This window comes from Pelophylax lessonae (genome assembly GCF_965119305.1).
Source record: "Pelophylax lessonae genome assembly, chromosome: 3".
NCBI lineage: Eukaryota > Metazoa > Chordata > Amphibia > Anura > Ranidae > Pelophylax > Pelophylax lessonae.
This window is the reverse complement of record NC_138770.1, coordinates 2,692,544-2,712,062: the sequence shown is the minus strand read 5'-3', so window position 1 is coordinate 2,712,062 and position 19,519 is coordinate 2,692,544. Positions and strand designations below refer to the sequence as shown.

The window sequence follows — 19,519 nt, the reverse complement described above, 5'->3', positions numbered from 1 at the left end:
GTATTCCCGGGATTCCACACAGGAAAGTCACACCATCCCCCACTGTTACAAGGTTGGTGAGACAGAGATTATAAAACACAGACTCATGGAGACAATGTGTGTATTTTTATGTGATGTCACAATAATAAATGTTATATTTTACAGATGATATTCTTTCATTTTCTTGATTTAGAGTGGAGATCCAATCGATATAGAATTTGAGGTTAAAGCAGAAGAAGAAGAGAGGTATGTGAGGGATAATCAGCAGTCTAGGGAGGAGGATGGAATAACGGGGACATTTATAGAGGAGGACACTCCTACAGAGATCAGCACAGGTGGGCCATTAACACTAAATACATTCCTCCACCCATACTGCTCACTGATTGGTCCAGAGTAGGGGGGGGGGCTGGGTGATATTAGCCTGTAATCCCCTGGTCACTTTCCTGTGCTGTGTTTCCCATCCTGTATTTCTCTCGGATAATCTTCCTTCTCTGTGCTGCAGACACAATTTATGTCTCTAGACTGGATTTATGGAGATTCTGGGGTTCAGCTGGCAGTAAAATGTTGATGTTCACCATAGACGTTGCTCAGCCTAGACCCCTGGGCTATGAACCTTGGGTCTTCTGCCCCATGCCCAGGTCTAGCAAGATCTCTGACAGAACAATCCTCCCGGGGTTACTTGCTCTGTTATTTGCTGGCTGTGTTGGGTGGAGGGATATGTCTGTATAGTCTCACACCCAAGTCACTGAGTTCCTTTCTTTTTTTTTTTGAGCCGTGTATATTCTATCTATACAATGCACACACTGTTACACACAAAAACTTGAAGAAAAGACATGAAAAGACACGCACACTGGTGAACAGTCGCAAACAGTTTTACAATCCACAGTAAACATGAATGAGCCACAAATCCACCCTTCTCGTGTCACTGAGAATAAGCTGACATGGGAGGGGGAGGGGTCACTTGTCCATTGCTCCATACCAAGAAGACACACCCAGCATGAAATCACACACCTTCAGGTACATGTAGGCGGAGCCTCCTCTTTAGGTAGTCAGCTCCTGCTACTAGAGATAAAGAGACTCCATAGTGCTCACTGTTATATTTATTACATGGATAAGAAAAGCACTCACAAGGTTAAAAAAGCAATCCAGCATTGAATACACACAATCACTGCAGATTCCCCAAGCATCAGTCTCAGTGTAACTTGAGGGCACTCCGCCTAACGTGATGATGTCCTCAAACCACTCCCATCTGATGCGTTGCATCCTGATTGGACTTCCCCAAAGATATATATGGTCTTCAGGATCAGTCCAATCTCCATCGTGGTTGTTCTCCCCCATCCTCACTCTCTGACCTCTGGTGGGGCTCAGCTCCGCTGTTATTCATGACTAAATCATGGACTAAATAAGGAAGTGCAGGACTTCTTGTGTTGGGAAGATGGCAATGAGTGATAGAGGGGGAGGGGACACTCGTCCTATAATCCCCTCATCACTGTCACTCCTATAAAAGACAGTTCTCATTGTTTCCTCACTCTCTGACTAAGGTCCATGAATAAAGAAATGAACTGGTAGGAGATCAGAGGACCCATTTACTAGTTACCTTGAGGGGGGAATTGTAAGATCCTCAGAGACAAAGCTGTCTGATGTGGGTGGAGTCCTGGTTTAGGGGAACCAATCTGCTCATGTCTAGTAATAATCTTTATATTTCTATTTTAGTAGATGGATGGGAGATGAGGAAAACCTCAGAGGATTGTCTCACTTTGTCTCCAGACTGTAAAGTAGAAGATGAGGACATCACACAGTATAGTCCAGGAGAAACCCCGGCTACCTCAAATGTCCATCCGGCACCACACAGTGTAGATGGACCATCGTATTCCTCTTATCCTGAGGAATCTCAGACTGTGAGGGACATTGCCAGACCATCGTATTCCTCTTTTCCTGAGGAACCTCAGACTGTGAGGGACAGTGCGGGACCATCGTATTCCTCTTTTCCTGAGAAACCCAAGACTGTGAGGGACAGTGCCGGACCATCGTATTCCTCTTTTCCTGAGAAACCCAAGACTGTGAGGGAGGGTGCCGGGCCATCGTATTCCTCTTTTCCTGAGGAACCTCAGACTGTGAGGGACGGTGCCGTCCTTACAACAGATAAGAGGTTCTCCTGTGCTGAGTGCGGGAAGTGTTTCAGTTTTAAATCCAATCTTCATGTGCATAAAAGATCTCACACTGGTGAGAAGCCGTATTCCTGTCCTGAGTGCGGGAAATGTTTTGCACAGAAGTCCGATCTTTCCAGACATCAGAGATTTCACACGGGGGAGAAGCCATATTCCTGTCTTGAGTGCGGGAAATGTTTTACACAGAAGTCTAGTCTTCACAATCATCAGAGCTCACACACTGGTGAGAAGCTTTATTCTTGTCCTGAGTGTGGAAAATGTTTTTCACATAAGTCATATGTTTCCACACATCAGAGATTGCACACGGGGGAAAAGCCATATTATTGTTCTGAGTGCGGGAAATGTTTTTCATGCAAGTCACATCTTTCCACACATCAGAGATCGCACGCGGGAGAGAAGCCGTATTCCTGTCCTTAGTGCGGGAAATGTTTTTCACAGAAGTACACTCTTTACAGTCATCAGAGATCTCACACTGGTGAGAAGCCGTATTCCTGTCCTGAGTGCAGGAAATGTTTTTCACAGAAGTCCCATCTTTCCACACATCAGAGATCACACACTGGTGAGAAGCCGTATTCCTGTCCTGAGTGCGGGAAATGTTTTTCAAAGAAGTACACTCTTTACAGACATAAGAGATCTCACACTGGTGAGAAGCCGTATTCCTGTCCTGAGTGCGGGAAATGTTTTTCAGAGAAGTCCAATCTTTCCAAGCATCAGAGATCTCACACGGGGGAGAAGCCGTATTCCTGTCCTGAGTGAGGGAAATGTTCCTCACTGAAGTCCTGTCTTCCTGTTCATCAGGGGTCCCACACAACCCTGGAGGTGTATTAGTGCCTTGAGTGCGGGAAATGTCTTCTATATGAATGTTGGTGGACATATGGGGAAGAAGCACACCCTGATATACACGTCAGATATACTCCATGGCTGATCTTCATCATGTAAGAAACACTTCATAAGGAGATCAGAGATCACCAAAGACATGGATGAAGTGTTGTCTCGTGTTGGCAATTGATAGCAGGAGAAAAATAAAAATGGAGTCCTTACCTTTCATTGGCTGAGTACATTTTGTGCGGGAAGATTTCACAAACACTTACAGATCTGGTTGTTATAAATGCGTTGATGAAATGTGACCCGCATTCCCCCAGTCATGGTGAATTGGGATTTCCTATAAAGGTCAATTCCATCTGGTGGCCATAATGTGCTTTCCTGACAGATGTCAATGGCAGCATACGTTTGGGTAGCCTCGCCCTCGTTCCTCCCCCATGAGACCCCACCCCATAAATGTTCAGGATAAGCCAATGGCTGCGTTCCTTTTTTGTCCTCCTCACTTATAGGACCATTTTTGTATGAAGTTTTCCTACCTATTGGAAGCATTGGTGGGCGGGTCTGGTGCTGGGCAGCTGTGCGGGATGTCAGGAGCTTCCTTTGGTATCCAGAAGTCTTCCAGGATGTCCCGAGTGGTCATTGAGTCCCCAGCTATTAGCAGGGTGGTTTTATGGCACACATATGTAGAGGATCCATGCCTGGAGAGTGGGCCCTGCCATCGGCGGCCATTTGCATTGGCTGGGAGCCCAGCTGTTAGCGGGTGGCCATTAAGTGTTAGACACGTGAAATCCGTTTCGGTGCAAAAACAAATTCCAACAAATTTTTGGTTATTCCTAGATTCGGATGTATCCAAATCTCCAAATGAAATTGTAATGAATTTTGTTGAAATCTGTTAAAATTGGTTTTGTTTATTTGTTTTCTAACGAAATTCCAACTTTTCAGAATGATTCAAATTCGGATCAGACAAAAAAACGATCGACCATACCAGGCCACAAGTCCTCAACATGGGGGGGTGGGTGCTTTGGGTAAGCTATGCCCCCCCACCCCGAAGCACCTTGTCCCCATGTTGATGGAGACAAGGGCATCTTCCCCACAACCGTGGCCTGTGCTTGTGGGGGTCTGCAGGTGCAGGCAGGGGGCTTGTCATAATATGAAAGCCTCTTTTACCAAGGGGGCCCCCAGATCCCGCCCCCCCCATGTGAATGAGTATCGGGAACATATTACCCGTACCTATTCACCAAAAATTGTCAAAAAGTAATAAAAACACACACAAATTTTGAAAAATCCTTTATTTAAAAAAAACCTACTGCAGGCTCCTCCTCCATACATAGGAAAAGGGCGGGGTCATCTGTCTACATCACCTGGAGGCACTGCCCCTTCTGGCCTCATGGATCGGTGCATGCTGGGTCCCTGACGTCAGAAAGGGCGGTGCCACCAGGTGATGTAGACAGGTGGCCCCGCCCCTTACCTATATAAAATATGTGAAACGGGGAGCCTGCAGTAGGCAGAGGGTCTCCATGATGGCGAGAGCTTCTCTATTTATTTATTTTTCCGGGTGCGGCGGGCTTTGTGATTGATGACGGATCTACATCGGGGGACGCTGGTTTTTATTTTATAATAAAGGATTTTTCAAAAATTGTGTGTGTGTTTTTATTACTTTTTGACACTTTTTTGGTGAATAAGTACAGGTACTATGGTCCTGATACTCATTCACATGGGGGGGGGGGGTCCCTTGGTAAAAGGGGCTTTCAGAAAACGACAAGCCCCCTGCCTGCAGACCACCACAAGCACAGGCCACGGTTGTGGGGAAGAGGCCCTTGTCCCCATCAACATGGTATGGGGTCTGGTATGGGTTAGGAGGGGGGGTCTTGCTCGTCCCCCCTTTTCTGACTTGCCGAACTGCATGCTCAGGTAAAGGTCTGATATTTATTTTGGGGGACCCCACGTCAATTATTTTTTTTTACATTTTGGCATGGTCCTGGTATAGCCTGGGGGGCGGGGGGAGACCCCTTGTCATTTTTTTAAACATTTTCTATTGCCGGGCAATGCCGGCATTCTTTTCTTTCCATTCATCTGTCATTGGGGAAGCCCACTGACGGCTGATGAGTCGTCGGTTGGTAAGGATGCGGGCGGCCGGCTTCCCAGCCCCCTGCTTAACAACCAGCTATTTCTTCACTCAGAATTCCAATCAGTCGATTGTTTCTCGACCAATCGGAATTCTGATCGCTCTGATAAGTTTGAATTCTTTAGATTAATAAACTAAACAAATTTTAGCGAAAAGGAAAATAAATTTAACGAAAACTAAACAAATTCCAAAACCAAACTAAAAGAATTCCAAATTCCAGAATGAAATGAAATTAGTAACATAATGAATCTATCCGAAACGAAACAAATGTTTCCATTCTGCACATGTCTCCTAAGCATGCCCAACCCAGATATAGCAGTTGTGTTCCTGCCTCTGGGATCCGGGTCGCCCTGCGGATGCTTCGATTGCCCTGTGGAAGAGGTCCGGGACACGTGAGTATGTTTGGCTTGAGGTCAGCAGAAGGGAGCAGACGCCATGCGGGCTGCTAGGGAGTAACCAAAAGGAAAACCTATGGAGAGGACTCTGCTCTCTGGGTGATCGATGTGCATTGCAGCATCTTATCAAAGTTTGGTGCAGTCGCCTACCTTTGTCTTCTTTTCTGTCCTGTGGAGAGAACTGTTTGTTGAAGCACGGTTTGCTTTCTGCGTAGCGGTACCCCTGCAGGAGCCGCTTGGATATTGGTGTACCCGGGCCTCCCACTGATTACTCCACAGCCAGATACAGGGTATTTTCACACAGCCAGGTGCACACACTCTTCCGCTCGTTGTCTCCAATGACCAGTCTAGGGGATGTGTTTTTATGTTTTATTTGGAGAACTTGAATAGAAGAAAAACCAGAGCTATCCTGAGAGTTCCAACATCCTATCTGTTCAGAGAAATGGGAACCTACAGATGTTCACAAGGAACCACTGTCATATGTGTGGACTTTAAGGGCCCAGCATGAGACAGATAACAACTACATGGATTTATCCTAAAATAACATTTATTGATTTATCTAAAACCACATCTCAATAAAATGAGGAAACTGGCCCCAAACTGAGCTCAGCTCGTACACAGGAGATCAATGTCTCCTACTAATTTCACTCATGTACATCATACATATATAAGGATAAGTTGGTATATATCATAAGGTTCGTGTAGGTATAGATATTTCCTCTCTTCACTTAGATGTAACATTTAGTGACGGCCATGTACTTTTTTACTGAATATATCTTATTACTGTCTCCAGACCTAAACCCTATTGAGCATCTGTGGGGGATCCTCACGGAAGGTGGAGGAGCGCAAGGTCTCTAACATCCACCAGCTCCGTGATGTCATCATGGAGAAGTGGAAGAGGACTCCAGTGGCAACCTGTGAAGCTCTGGTTAACTCCATGCCCAAGGGGGTTAAGGCAGTGCTGGAAAATAATGGTGGCCACACAAAATATTGTCACTTTGGGCCCAATTTGGACATTGTCACTTAGGGGTGTACTCATTTTTGTTGCCAGTGGTTTAGACATTAATGGCTGTGTGTTGTTATTTTGAGGGGACAGCAAATTTACACTGTTATACAAGCTGTACACTCACTACTTTACATTGTAGCAAAGTGTCATTTCTTCAGTGTTGTCACATGAAAAGATAGAACAAAATATTTACAAAAATGTGAGGGGTGTACTTACTTTTGTGAGATACATATGTCTTGGATGGGATGCGGATAAAGCAGACTCATGGCGAGGATTCCATCAATTCAATTTTTAGGGCTCTGTTGGATCAGCTAACTTGGAGGCAGAGGAGGGATCAGATAGACCCTGGATTTCTCCATAAAGAGTACCTGTCCCTGACAAAGCTATCACAAGGATGTTCCTTGTGGTAGCAAAAATGTAAAGGTATGTGATGTATGGCCATCCATGTGAGGTATCGCCATCCATGTGAGGTAGTGGTGCACTGAATTTTCGGCAACCAAAATTTTCGGCTGAAAATGGGCCTATTCCATTTCGGGCGAAAATGGGTTAAAGATGCCGAAATTAATGATGGCCGCCGCGGGCGCAGCGCAGGTTTCTAAAGTCCTGCCTCTGGCTAGTGGCTCGCCTCCCGGTGATGTCACTACTATGACTATCTGTATGAATGAACTAACACACCGGCCGGGCGGGCGAGCGGCCGCTAATACCTATAAGTAAGTGAGCCCTTCACTTCCCTATCAGGCGGGTATCTCCGCTAACAGGGAAGTGAAGGGCTCACTTAGTTATAGCTTTTAGTGTGTTAGGTGCGTTAGTTCATTAATACACATAGTCGTAGTAGTGACATCACCGGGAGGTGGGCCGCCGGCCAAAGGTGGGACTTTTGAAAGGAAGGACACAGGAGGAGCGGAGAGTTTGCCTGCCTGTGGCATGGAGGTGCCGACAAGTAAGGAGATTGCCATCATTGAGGGGGGGGGGGGGCTGAGGCAGGGTTACCAATGATATTTGTATTGTGCAGCATGAGGGGGTTAATGTATTGCCACTGCTGGTCACTGATGCATTAGTGACCGACCAGTGGCAGTTAATTACCACTGGTTGCACTAATGCAGCACAAAGGGGTTAATTAACTGCCACCGGTCGGTCACTAATGCTTCAGTGACCAGCAGTGGCAATACCTCAACCCCCTCATGCTGCATAATACAAATACCATTGGTAATTAAATTAACCACTTGCCAACCCGTCACTGTACATATACTGCGACAGGGTGGCAGCTACAGGTGTACGTCGCTGCCTGTTTCTGGTGTATGCCCCTCTTCTATCTATTTTTAATAATTTGGGGGGGGGGGGAAAGTCATTTTCGGTTTTTGGCCAAGGGCATCCTGCATTTTCGGTTTCGGCCTGGAATTTTCATTTCTGTGCATCCCTAATGTGAGGTATCGCCATCCATGTGAGGTATCGCCATCCATGTGAGGTATCGCCATCCATGTGAGGTATCACCGTCCATGTGAGGTATCGCCGTCCATGTGAGGTATCGCCGTCCATGTGAGGTATCGCCATCCATGTGAGGTATCGCCGTCCATGTGAGGTATCGCCGTCCATGTGAGGTATCGCCGTCCATGTGAGGTATCGCCGTCCATGTGAGGTATCGCCATGAACATCAGTGTGAGAGAAGAATTCTACCAGCAGAGATCACATTTACCGATAAGCTGTAAACCTAGAAAGGCTTTTATAAGGGACACCTATGGATAATTTTAGGCTCCGTAGTTTGTCACAGGCGTGTGCAATTTTTATTCTTCACATTTTTGGTATAAATTTACTTGCCACAACATTATATTTTATATCTTACCGATAAAATGGGTATTCTATTGTATTTATGTGCATTCAAATTTGTGTATTATTTCCTGAAAATTTGATGTGGCAAAAAAATCCCCAATTTATTCCCCAGGGTCTCTGCTTTTGAAATATATTTCATGTTTGGGGGTTCTAAGCAGGGGAGGACTGGCAGCCTTAGGTCTGGGGGGCAAGTCCAGTCGAGTGGCCCATTGAACCACCGAATCGGCTCCCCATCCATCTGCACCACATTTCCCTCACAGAGAGATAGAGAGAGACTGGTCCACATTGCCCACACAGAGAAAGAGAGAGACAACCCCACATTGCCCGCAGAGAGAGAGAGAGAGACAACCCCACATTGCCCGCAGAGAGAGAGAGAGACAACCCCACATTGCCTGCACAAAGAGAGAGACCGCGCTCCATTGCCTGCAGAAAGAGAGAGACAGCTCCACATTGCCTGCACAGAGAGAGAGACCGCTCCATATGATCTGCACAGAGAGAGAGAGAGCGTGAGAGAGACTGCTCCACATTGCCCACACAGAGAAAGAGAGAGACAACCCCACATTGCCCGCAGAGAGAGACCTCACCACAATGCCTGCACAAAGAGAGAGACCGCGCCCCATTGCCTGCACAAAGAGAGAGACAGCTCCACATTGCCTGCACAGAGAGAGAGACCGCTCCATATCATCTGCACAGAGAGAGAGAGAGCGCGAGAGAGACTGATCCACATTGCATGCATAGAGAGAAAAATCGCTCCACATTGCCTGCACAGCAAGGGAGAGACTGATCCACATTGCCTTCACAGAGAGAAAGAGACTGCTCCACATTGCCTGCACAGAGAGAGACTGCTCCACTTTGCCTGCACAGATAGAGACCGCTCCACCTTGCTTGAACAGAGAGAGAGACCACTCCACATTGCCGGCACAGGGAGAGGGACAGCTCCACATTGCAGTTTCTCTGTGGAGCAGTCTGTCTCTCTGTGCAGGCAGTGTGGAGCAGTCTCTCTCTCTCTCTCTCTCTCTGTGTGGGCAGAGTGGAGCGGTCACTCTCTGTGCGGGCAGGGTGGAGCGGTCACTCTATGTGCAGGCAGGGTGGAGCGGTCACTCTCTGCAGGGCCGGATTAAGAGCAATATGGGCCTGGTGCTGGGGATTTTGGTGGGCCTTAAGGGTTGTGTGTCGGCGTGCGCAGGCCAAATGCTATGGAAGTCCCAGGCTTCCATAAGAGCCCTGCATCAGTGTACGAGGTGCGCCCTGAGGTGACGTTGAAGGGCGCAGCTGTGCAGAGCTAACACAACATTACAGAAGCTGAATACCTGGCTTCCATTAGGACTGCCCGCAGTGCCCATTATTAATCCCACCACCCGGCCCAGGTGATCCATGCGGAATGCAGAACCGGTCAGGCCAGGGGAGACCTCTCCCTGTCGGCCCATTGCTTTCCATGCATGGCCTGTTCTTTTTGGGCGGCTGGGCCCAGGGTCACATCATTGGGTGGGTGTGGCCAAATTGTACATGGGGAGGGTCCTAACGAAACATTGTTAAATAAAACCAGGAATGCATAACACACAAGCACAGGGTTAAGGACAGGAGAGAGTAATACACAGAATGCTGGGTTCAACACAGCGTAATACACAGAGTGCTGGGTTCAGGACAGCATAATACACAGAATGCTGGGTTAAGGACAGCATAATACATAGGGAGCTGGGTTCAGGACAACGTAAAACACAGAATGCTGGGTTCAGGACAGCGTAATACATAGGGAGCTGGGTCCAGGACAACGTAAAACACAGAATGCTGGGTTCAGGACAGCATAATACATGGGGAGCTGGGTCCAGGACAACGTAAAACACAGAATGCTGGGTTCAGGACAGCATAATACATAGGGAGCTGGGTTTAGGACAGCATAATACATAGAGAGCTGGTTCAGGACAACGTAAAACACAGAATGCTGGGTTCAACACAGCGTAATACACAGAGTGCTGGGTTAAGGACAGCATAATACATAGGGAGCTGGGTTCAGGACAACGTAAAACACAGAATGCTGGGTTCAACACAGCGTAATACATAGGGAGCTGGGTTCAACACAGCGTAATACACAGAGTGCTGGGTTCAGGACAGCATAATACATAGGGAGCTGGGTTCAGGACAACGTAAAACACAGAATGCTGGGTTCAGGACAGCGTAATACATAGGGAGCTGGGTTCAACACAGCGTAATACACAGAATGCTGGGTTCAGGACAGCGTAATACATAGGGAGCTGGGTTCAGGACAGCATAATACATAGAGAGCTGGTTCAGGACAACGTAAAACACAGAATGCTGGGTTCAACACAGCGTAATACACAGAGTGCTGGGGTCAGGACAGCATAATACATAGGAAGCTGGGTTCAGGACAACATAATACACAGAGTGCTGGGTTCAGGACAGCGTAATACACAGAGTGCTGGGTTCAGGACAGCGTAATACACAGAGCGCTGGGTTCAGGACAGCGTAATACACAGAGTGCTGGGTTCAGGACAGCATAATACACAGAGTGCTGGGTTCAGGACAGCGTAATACACAGAGCGCTGGGTTCAGGACAGCATAATACACAGAGTGCTGGGTTCAGGACAGCATAATACACAGAGTGCTGGGTTCAGGACAGCGTAATACACAGAGCGCTGGGTTCAGGACAGTGTAATACACAGAGCGCTGGGTTCAGGACAGCATAATACACACAAAATGCTGGGTTCAGGACTGCGGAATACACAGAGCACTGGGTTTAGGACAGCATAATACACAGAACGCTGGGTTCAGGACAGCGTAATACACAGAGCGCTGGGTTCAGGGCAGAGTAATATACAGAGCGCTGGGTTCAGGACAGCGTAATACACAGGTTCAGTAGGAGGCTACTTGCAGGGTGCAAGGTTCAGGAGGAGGCTACGTGCATAGGGCAGGGCTATTACCCATTTTTTTGTTTTCTTCTGTATGTAATGAATGGTCAGAGACTGCAGACATGGTACAGGAGATGATCAGAGACTGCAGACATGGTACAGGAGATGGTCAGAGACTGCAGACATGCTACAGGAGATGGTCAGAGACTGCAGACATGGTACAGGAGATGGTCAGAGACTGCAGACATGGTACAGGAGATGATCAGAGTGCAGACATGGTACAGGAGATGGTCAGAGACTGCAGACATACTACAGGAGATGGTCAGAGACTGCAGACATGGTACAGGAGATGGTCAGAGAGTGCAGACATGGTACAGGAGATGGTCAGAGACTGCAGACATGATACAGGAGATGGTCAGAGACTGCAGACATGGTACAGGAGATGGTCAGAGACTGCATACATGGTACAGGGGATGGTCAGAGACTGCAGACATGGTACAGGGGATGGTCAAAGACTGCAGACATGGTACAGGAGATGGTCAGAGACTGCAGATATAGTACAGGAGATGGTCAGAGAGTGCAGACATGGTACAGGAGATGGTCAGAGAGTGCAGACATGGTACAGGAGATGGTCAGAGAGTGCAGACATGGTACAGAAGATGGTCAGAGAGTGCAGACATGGTACAGGAGATGGTCAGAGAGTGCAGACATAGTACAGGAGATGGTCAGAGACTGCAGATATAGTACAGGAGATGGTCAGAGAGTGCAGAGATGGTACAGGAGATGGTCAGAGACTGCAGATATAGTACAGGAGATGGTCAGAGAGTGCAGACATGATACAGGAGATGGTCAGAGAGTGCAGACATGGTACAGGAGATGGTCAGAGAGTGCGGACATGGTACAGGAGATTGTCAGAGACTGCAGACATGGTACAAGAGATGGTCAGAGACTGCAGACATGGTACAGGAGATGGTCAGAGACGGCAGATATAGTACAGGAGATTGTCAGAGACTGCAGACATGGTACAAGAGATGGTCAGAGACTGCAGACATGATACAGGAGATGGTCAGACACTGCAGACATGGTACAAGAGATGGTCAGAGACTGCAGACATGGTACAGGAGATGGTTAGAGACCGCAGACATACTATAGGAGATGGTCAGAGATTGCAGACATGGTTGATTCAAGAGATGGTCAGGGACTGAGTTTACAGCTGAACCCGGTGTAAAAGTGTATGGTATCGCAGGGCTGCTCCACTCTATTTAAACCAGCTCTGCAAGATCAAGTCAGTAAAAGTGACAGAAGACAGCAGCACATCCAATTTCCAAAATAAAAATTGTCTTACAAACAGTTCAGTAAACAGGTAATGGGTCTCTGAAGCTTCTAACCTGAACCAACTGTAAATGCTCCAAAAATAAAATAAAAACCCCATGCAGCACACACAGAGCTCAAACTAGCCGAATGGAAGCTGAAATGGTTACCAGTCATTTGTTCCTGGTGTTGCTGCAGCGTCTTCTTATCAGTGTATCAGGCAATGTACAGCTCAGGGAGATAAAACATAAGGGGTGAGGGGAGAGGAGGATGATCGGTAACCTGCACACTGCCTGAACACACAGATATCCGGAACACACTGCAGCCCACCAGAATTACATGTGACATTGCTCTAATTGTTGTCATACCTTCTTGCCTTGCATTTACATCCCTGGTGCTCCCAGTCAAATGTGGCGGGCTGGAGAGGGGCGGGGGAGGAGTGCGATACTGCCTGCTGACTGGCTGTGGATGAAAGGGAGGAGGAGCTCCACATCTAGCCCGCCCATCCCCGACATCAGAGCTCCGATTTGACAGCTCTGCTCCTCTCACTCTCACTGACACTATGCTGGACGGTCACACTGAATGTAGAGCTAGACTGCCAGTACACCGTCCCTGAATCCAGGGACATGCAGGGAGGTTCTGAAGGAGCAGCCCGCTGTCACTTGTAGCACAGAAGCCGGCCTTCTGTGTTTACAAGTGACAGAAAACAGCAGTGATAATGGACCTTGCCGGCCAGGGCCTATATTATGGTGGGGGCCTGGTGCTGAAGCTCCAATAGTCCCTATGTTAATCCGGTCCTAACTCTCTGTGCGGGCAGAGAGGAGCAGTCACTCTCTGTGTGGGCAGAGTGGAGCGGTCACTCTCTGTGTGGGCGGTCACTCTCTGTGGGGGCAGAGTGGAGTGGTCACTCTCTGTGCGGGCAGAGTGGAGCAGTCACTCTCTGTGCGGGCAGAGTGGAGCGGCCACTCTATGTGCGGGCAGAGTGGAGCGGCCACTCTATGTGCGGGCAGAGTGGAGTGGTCACTCTATGTGCAGGCAGAGTGGAGCGGTCACACTATGTGCGGGCAGAGTGGAGCGGTCACTCTATGCGCGGGCAGAGTGGAGCGGTCACTCTCTGTGTGGGCAGAGTGGAGCGGTCACTCTCTGTGTGGGCGGTCACTCTCTGTGCGGGCAGAGTGGAGTGGTCACTCTCTGTGCGGGCAGAGTGGAGCGGTCACTCTATGTGCGGGCAGAGTGGAGCGGTCACTCTATGTGCGGGCAGAGTGGAGCGGCCACTCTATGGGCGGGCAGAGTGGAGCGGTCACTCTCTGTGGGGGCAGAGTGGAGCGGTCACTCTCTGTGGGGGCAGAGTGGAGCGGTCACTCTATGTGCGGGCAGAGTGGAGCGGTCACTCTATGTGCAGGCAGAGTGGAGCGGTCACTCTCTGTGTGGGCAGAGTGGAGCGGTCACTCTCTGTGGGGGCAGAGTGGAGCGGTCACTCTATGTGCGGGCAGAGTGGAGCGGTCACTCTATGTGCGGGCAGAGTGGAGCGGTCACTCTCTGTGGGGGCAGAGTGGAGCGGTCACTCTCTGTGCGGCCAGAGTAGAGCGGTCACTCTATGTGCGGGCAGAGTGGAGCGGTCACTCTATGTGCGGGCAGAGTGGAGCGGCCACTCTCTGTGTGGGCAGAGTGGAGCGGTCACTCTCTGTGGGGGCTTCTCTCAGCAGCGGCAATCTCTCAGAGACTGTTCCACATTAATGCCACCAGAGAGACTGAGGCAGAGAGCCTGCGCCTTCCCCACTCCTATTACATAGATCAAAAAGACTGCAGTAAGATGAAGGCAAAAGTCTGTGCTGTCACTGCCGCCACACTAAGCGCTACTTGTGGAGTCTGGACCTTCTCTGATGAGTGAGCACCACACCACTGGGCAAGCCAAGCGAGCAGAGTAGCCGAGAGTTACAGTAAGTGCAGCAGGCTAAACACGCAAGTCCTGCTGTCTCCCTGGGCATGACCACCAGATTCTCCAGGCTGCAGGCTCCTCCTGTGTCAATTGCAGGTAGTGAGAAAAGCACATGCCGGTGCACCGGCCCCCAGAGCCAGATAAGGGCATTGTGGGTCTGGTGCTGCAGTGGAGTAGGTTTAGGAGTGGCAGAGATATGATATACAGTAAGTAACGTCATATCTCAGCTCTCCTCTTACTGACCACCCTCCTCTGTTTCCAAGAGCCTGTGCTGGCTTGTGCCCAGACTTGGTCGCAGCCACACAGGTGTAATACTAGGGAAGCCTGGCATTTGATTTACCAAGCTTCCGTAGGAGCCGTGCATTGGGGTGTGCTCTGTGAAGAAAGTTTCCCAGCCATCAGAATGTCGACAATGATCGACAAAAAATAAAGACAAGCTGGTTGTACTGAAGTCAATTGATCGAATTCTGTACAACCAGTCTGCACATAGATTGAAATTCTGCCGGTTCAGCAGAAATGTAAATCTGTCTATGGTGGCCTAAGTCCACTAGTCTCTGGGTTTATTAACCACTTAAGCCCCGGAAGATTTTACCCCCTTCCTGACCAGGGCCTTTTTTGTGATTCGGCACTGCATGACTTTAGCGGACAATTGCGCGGACGTGCGACGCTGTACCCAAACTAATTTGACGTCCTTTTTTTCCCACAAACAGAGCTTTCTTTTGGTGGTATTTGATCACCTGTGCGATTTTTTGATCATGCGCTATAAACAAAAACAGAGCGACAATTTTGCAAAAATAACAATATTTTTCACATTTCTTATATAAAATTCCCCTAAAAAATGTAAAAATCTAAATTTTTTAACATTTTAGGCCAATTTGTTTTCTGCTACATATGTTTGGTAAAAAAAAAAAAATCGCAAAAATCATATTTTAATTGGTTTGCGCAAAAGTTATTGCGTTTACTAACTAAGAGAAAGATTTTTGTCATTTTTATTGTTTTTTTTTTTAACGAGTAATGGCGGCAATCTGCGATTTTTTTTGCAGTACTGCGACATTGCGGCGAACAGATCGGACCCTTGACTGACATTTTAGACACTTTTGGGGTTACCAGTGACATTACTACAGTAATCAGTGCTATACATATACACTGTTACTGTAAAAATGACACTGGCAGTGAAGGGGTTAACTTTATTTGAGAGGGAGGGGTTAAGTGTGTCCCTAGGGGCGTGATTCTAACTGTGATTGGATGTGGCTAGTGATGTAACAGCAGAGAGCTACAGTCCTACATAGCAGGACCGAATGATCTGTGCTGTTACATAGGGAAGAATGACAGGCGGCTTTGTTTACATTAGCCGCCTGCCTTTCTCCCTCTGTAACCGACGATCGCGAGTGACCGGCGGACATCGGGTCCACCGGTCACTCGCGTGGGGGGGGTCCGTGAGCGGGAGCGCGCCTCCAGCGGTGTGCGCTCGCTCCCTAGAGCCTCACAGGCTAGCGACGTAGTACTACGTCACTTTGCCTGTGAGGGGCTGACTGCCGACGTAAATCGTCCTTAGGCGGTCGGCAAGTGGTTAAAACCCTCAAATCTTCTAAAAGGGATGCTCCACCTAGGTGCAGAAATTCCCTTTGAACTCCACCTTATTTTCATAACTCTCTTTAGGTATTAGAAGTGCAAACAATGAGGTGGGAGCACATCTAATACCTACAAAGAGTAATGAAAATAAGGTGGAGTTCAAAGTGAATTGTGCCATCACCTGGCATTGAGGAAGTTAAAGAGGAAGTAAACCCTCCTCGGGAAGTTGTACCTATAGGTGATCCTATGATAAGACTTACCTATAGGTACTGCAAATATATCCTATACATGTACTGTTTAGGAGATATTTACCTTACATGCAGCCAGTGACGTCACTGGCGCATGCGCTCTGAAGGAACGGCCGCTGGTGCCGTTCCTTCAAAGCCCCGTGCCGTGACCGTCGGCTCCCGCGCGCATGCACGGGAGTGACGTAATCGCGGCTCCAGCCAATCAGATGGCCGGATGCCGCGAACCCGGAAGAAGGGTGACAGAACATGTCACCCATGGGAGAGGTGAGCGGTCGGCGCTTCGGGGCTTTTCTAAGGTAAGTATTTCATAATAAGCTAGTATGCGATGCATACTAGCTCATTATGTGTTTGCCTTTCAGGTGTACTTTAACCACTTGCCGACCGCCGCCCGACTATATACGGCGGCGGTCAGCCCCTCCCAGGCAAAGTGACGTACCGGTACTTCACTAGCCTGGGAGCGAATAGGGGACAAATGTGCGCCGTCGGAGGCGTGCTCCCGCCCCCGCTCGTAGCCGAAGAAGCCGACGCGTTTCCGCCGGTCACTCGCGATCGCCGGGTAGAGAGGGAGAAAGGCAGGCGGCTAATGTAAACACAGCCACCTGTCATTCTCCCCTGTATAAAAGCACAGATCGCTCGGTCCTGCTATGTAGGACCGTTGATCTGTGCTGTTACACACACAGCAACATCCAATGACAGTAAGAAACACGCCCCTAGGGACACACTTAACCCCTCCCTCTCCAATAAAGTTAACCCCTTCCCTCCCAGTGTCATTTTTACAGTAACAGTGCATATGTATAGCACTGATTACTGTAGTAATGTCACTGGTACCCCCAAAAGTGTCAAAAATGTCAGTCAAGGGTTCGATCTGTCCGCCGCAATGTCGCAGTACCGCAAAAAAAATAGCAGATCGCCGCCATTACTCGTTAAAAAAAAAACAACAAAAATGACAAAAATCTTTCCCTTAGTTAGTAAACGCGATAACTTTTGCGCAAACCAATCAAAATACTCTTATTGTGTTTTTTCTTAACAAACATATGTAGCAGAAAACAAATTGGCCAAAAAAATTGAAAAAATTCGATTTTTACATTATTTTTGGGGGGAATTTCATATAAAAAAATGTGAAAAATATTGTTATTTTTGCAAAATTTGCGCTCTTTTTTTGTTTATAGCGCATGATCAAAAAATTGCACAGGTGATCAAATACCACCAAAAGAAAGCTCTGTTTGTGGGAAAAAAAGGACGTCAAATTAATTTGGGTACAGCGTCGCACGTCCACGCAATTATCTGTTAAAGTCACGCAGTGCCGAATCGCAAAATACCCCCTGGTCAGGAAGGGGGTAAAATCTTCCAGGGCTTAAGTGGTTAAAAAACATAAAAAATAAATCTGAGGTTTACAACCTCTTTAAAACAGGCAGGAAGGAAATGTGATAACAACTCCTCTCTGCCTGTCAAATGCCTCTGAAAAGTGACCTGAGCATGGATCACTTTTCAGTGGAGTGGCAGTGCCTGCTGTAAGTGAATACAAGCCTTTGGGCTCACACAGTGTGCTGCGGTTTGGCTGCAGTGCAGGTGCACTGGCACTTTTCCTTCGCCGCAGTCCCTTAGACTTCTTGTAGGTTGTCCGTTTTGCCTGCATTTTCTGGAAGTGCACCAAAGATGCAGCATACAGGACTTTTTGTGCACTTTCAGAACATGCAGTAAAAATGTGCAACCTAATAGAGGTCTATGGGGCTAGGGGCAACATGCAGGAAGACTGCCAGCTGCAGAGAGGGGGAGGGGGAGGAATAGCTGGAAGGAGGGAAGAGAGGCTCTGGCTGCCGAGTAGACTGCTCAGTTTAAACTTTCCCGCCCAAAGAGAGAGCAGATCCACTACCAACCATTGGTATGGAGGAGGGAGGGGCTGGGTAACTCACTCTGTAACACAGACTGTCAGCCCCTTGACAGTACACATCGCTGGCTGCCTGCCTCCTAGTGCTGGATGGCAGTGCTGGGACAAGGTCATATGGTGCCCAGGGCGAAGATGGCAAACTGCGCCCCCCCTCCCCCCACCCCCCGCAGTTCAGCGTTCTTACAGAGTGCCGAAATATGCCCGGTATAGAAGTGGTTAACTGTCCCAGGAACCTCTTATGGCAAATGGACCCACCGTCCAGGAAACAAATACACAGATGGTCCCCAAAATACAAAAGTCTCGCTAGTAGTAGTCTAAAAATCCTTAAAAAATGTATTTAAGGTATACATTATTGCACTTATAGCTAGAAGAACGTGTCATTTCATTAGGATCAAAACAAGCCAGCTGGCTAATCGCAGCTACCTGTCCTTCCGGGATTCGAGAAGCGCCGTGACGTCAGCTGACGGAGTGATGTGCTGATGTCACCATGGTACCGGTCACATTGGTACTTTGTGTTTATCACTGGTGTTTGACTCAATTTGTATTATGCAGCATGAGGGGGTTAATGTATTGCGCTGGTCACTGATACATTAATGACCAGTGGCAGTTAATTAACCCCTTTGTGCTGCATTAGTGGCACAAGTGTCAGTGTTACTGATGTATCAGGGACAATACATTAACCCCCTCATGCTGCATGTTACAGAAATTAAATGATAGAGAGGGGGGAGAGAGAGGTGAAGGGAGAGAGCGGTGGAGGGAGGAGAGGGGGGGGAGAGAGGGGGGGGAGAGAGGGGGGAGAGAGAGGTGGGGGGGAGAGAGAGCGGTGGAGGGAGAGAGAGGGGGGAGAGAGAGGAAGGGAAGAGGGGTGGAGGAGGGAGAGAGAGCGGTGGAGGGAGAGAGAGTGGAGGGAGAGAGAGAGGGGGGGAGAGAGAGGAAGGGAGAGAGAGGGGGGAGAGAGAGGAAGGGAGAGAGGGGTGGAGTGGAGAGAGAGCGATAGACGGAGAGAGAGGGGAGAGAGAGGAAGGGAGAGAGAGAGGGGAAGGGAGAGAGAGAAGAGAGAGGGGGAGAGAGAAAGGAGAGAGAGGGGAGAGAGAGGGAGAGAGAGAGAGAGAAAAAGAGGGAGGGAGGGAGAGAGGGGAGGGAGAGGGAGGGAGAGGGAGGGAGAGGGAGGGAGAGGGAGGGAGAGGGAGGGGAGAGGGAGGGAGGGAGGGGGAGAGAGAGGGGGGGAGAGAGAGAGAGGGAGAGAGAGAGAGAAAGAGAGAGGGGGAGAGAGAAAGAGAAAGAGGGAGGGGGAGAGAGAAAGAGGGAGGGGGAGAGAGAGGGGGAGAGAGAGGGGGAGAGAGGGAGGGGGAGAGAGAGAGAGAGAGAGGGA

At 48.7% G+C, this 19,519-nt stretch overlaps 2 protein-coding genes across 2 annotated transcripts in view; one reads left to right on the top strand and one right to left on the bottom strand.

Moving 5' to 3' along the window:
* The window catches only part of LOC309549119 (uncharacterized protein), a 2,919,967-nt gene that overhangs the window by 695,927 nt on the left and 2,204,521 nt on the right, over positions 1 to 19,519 (top strand). The gene's annotated exons all lie outside the window — the stretch shown is intronic.
* The window catches only part of LOC309549117 (uncharacterized protein), a 4,285,597-nt gene that overhangs the window by 2,172,218 nt on the left and 2,093,860 nt on the right, over positions 1 to 19,519 (bottom strand).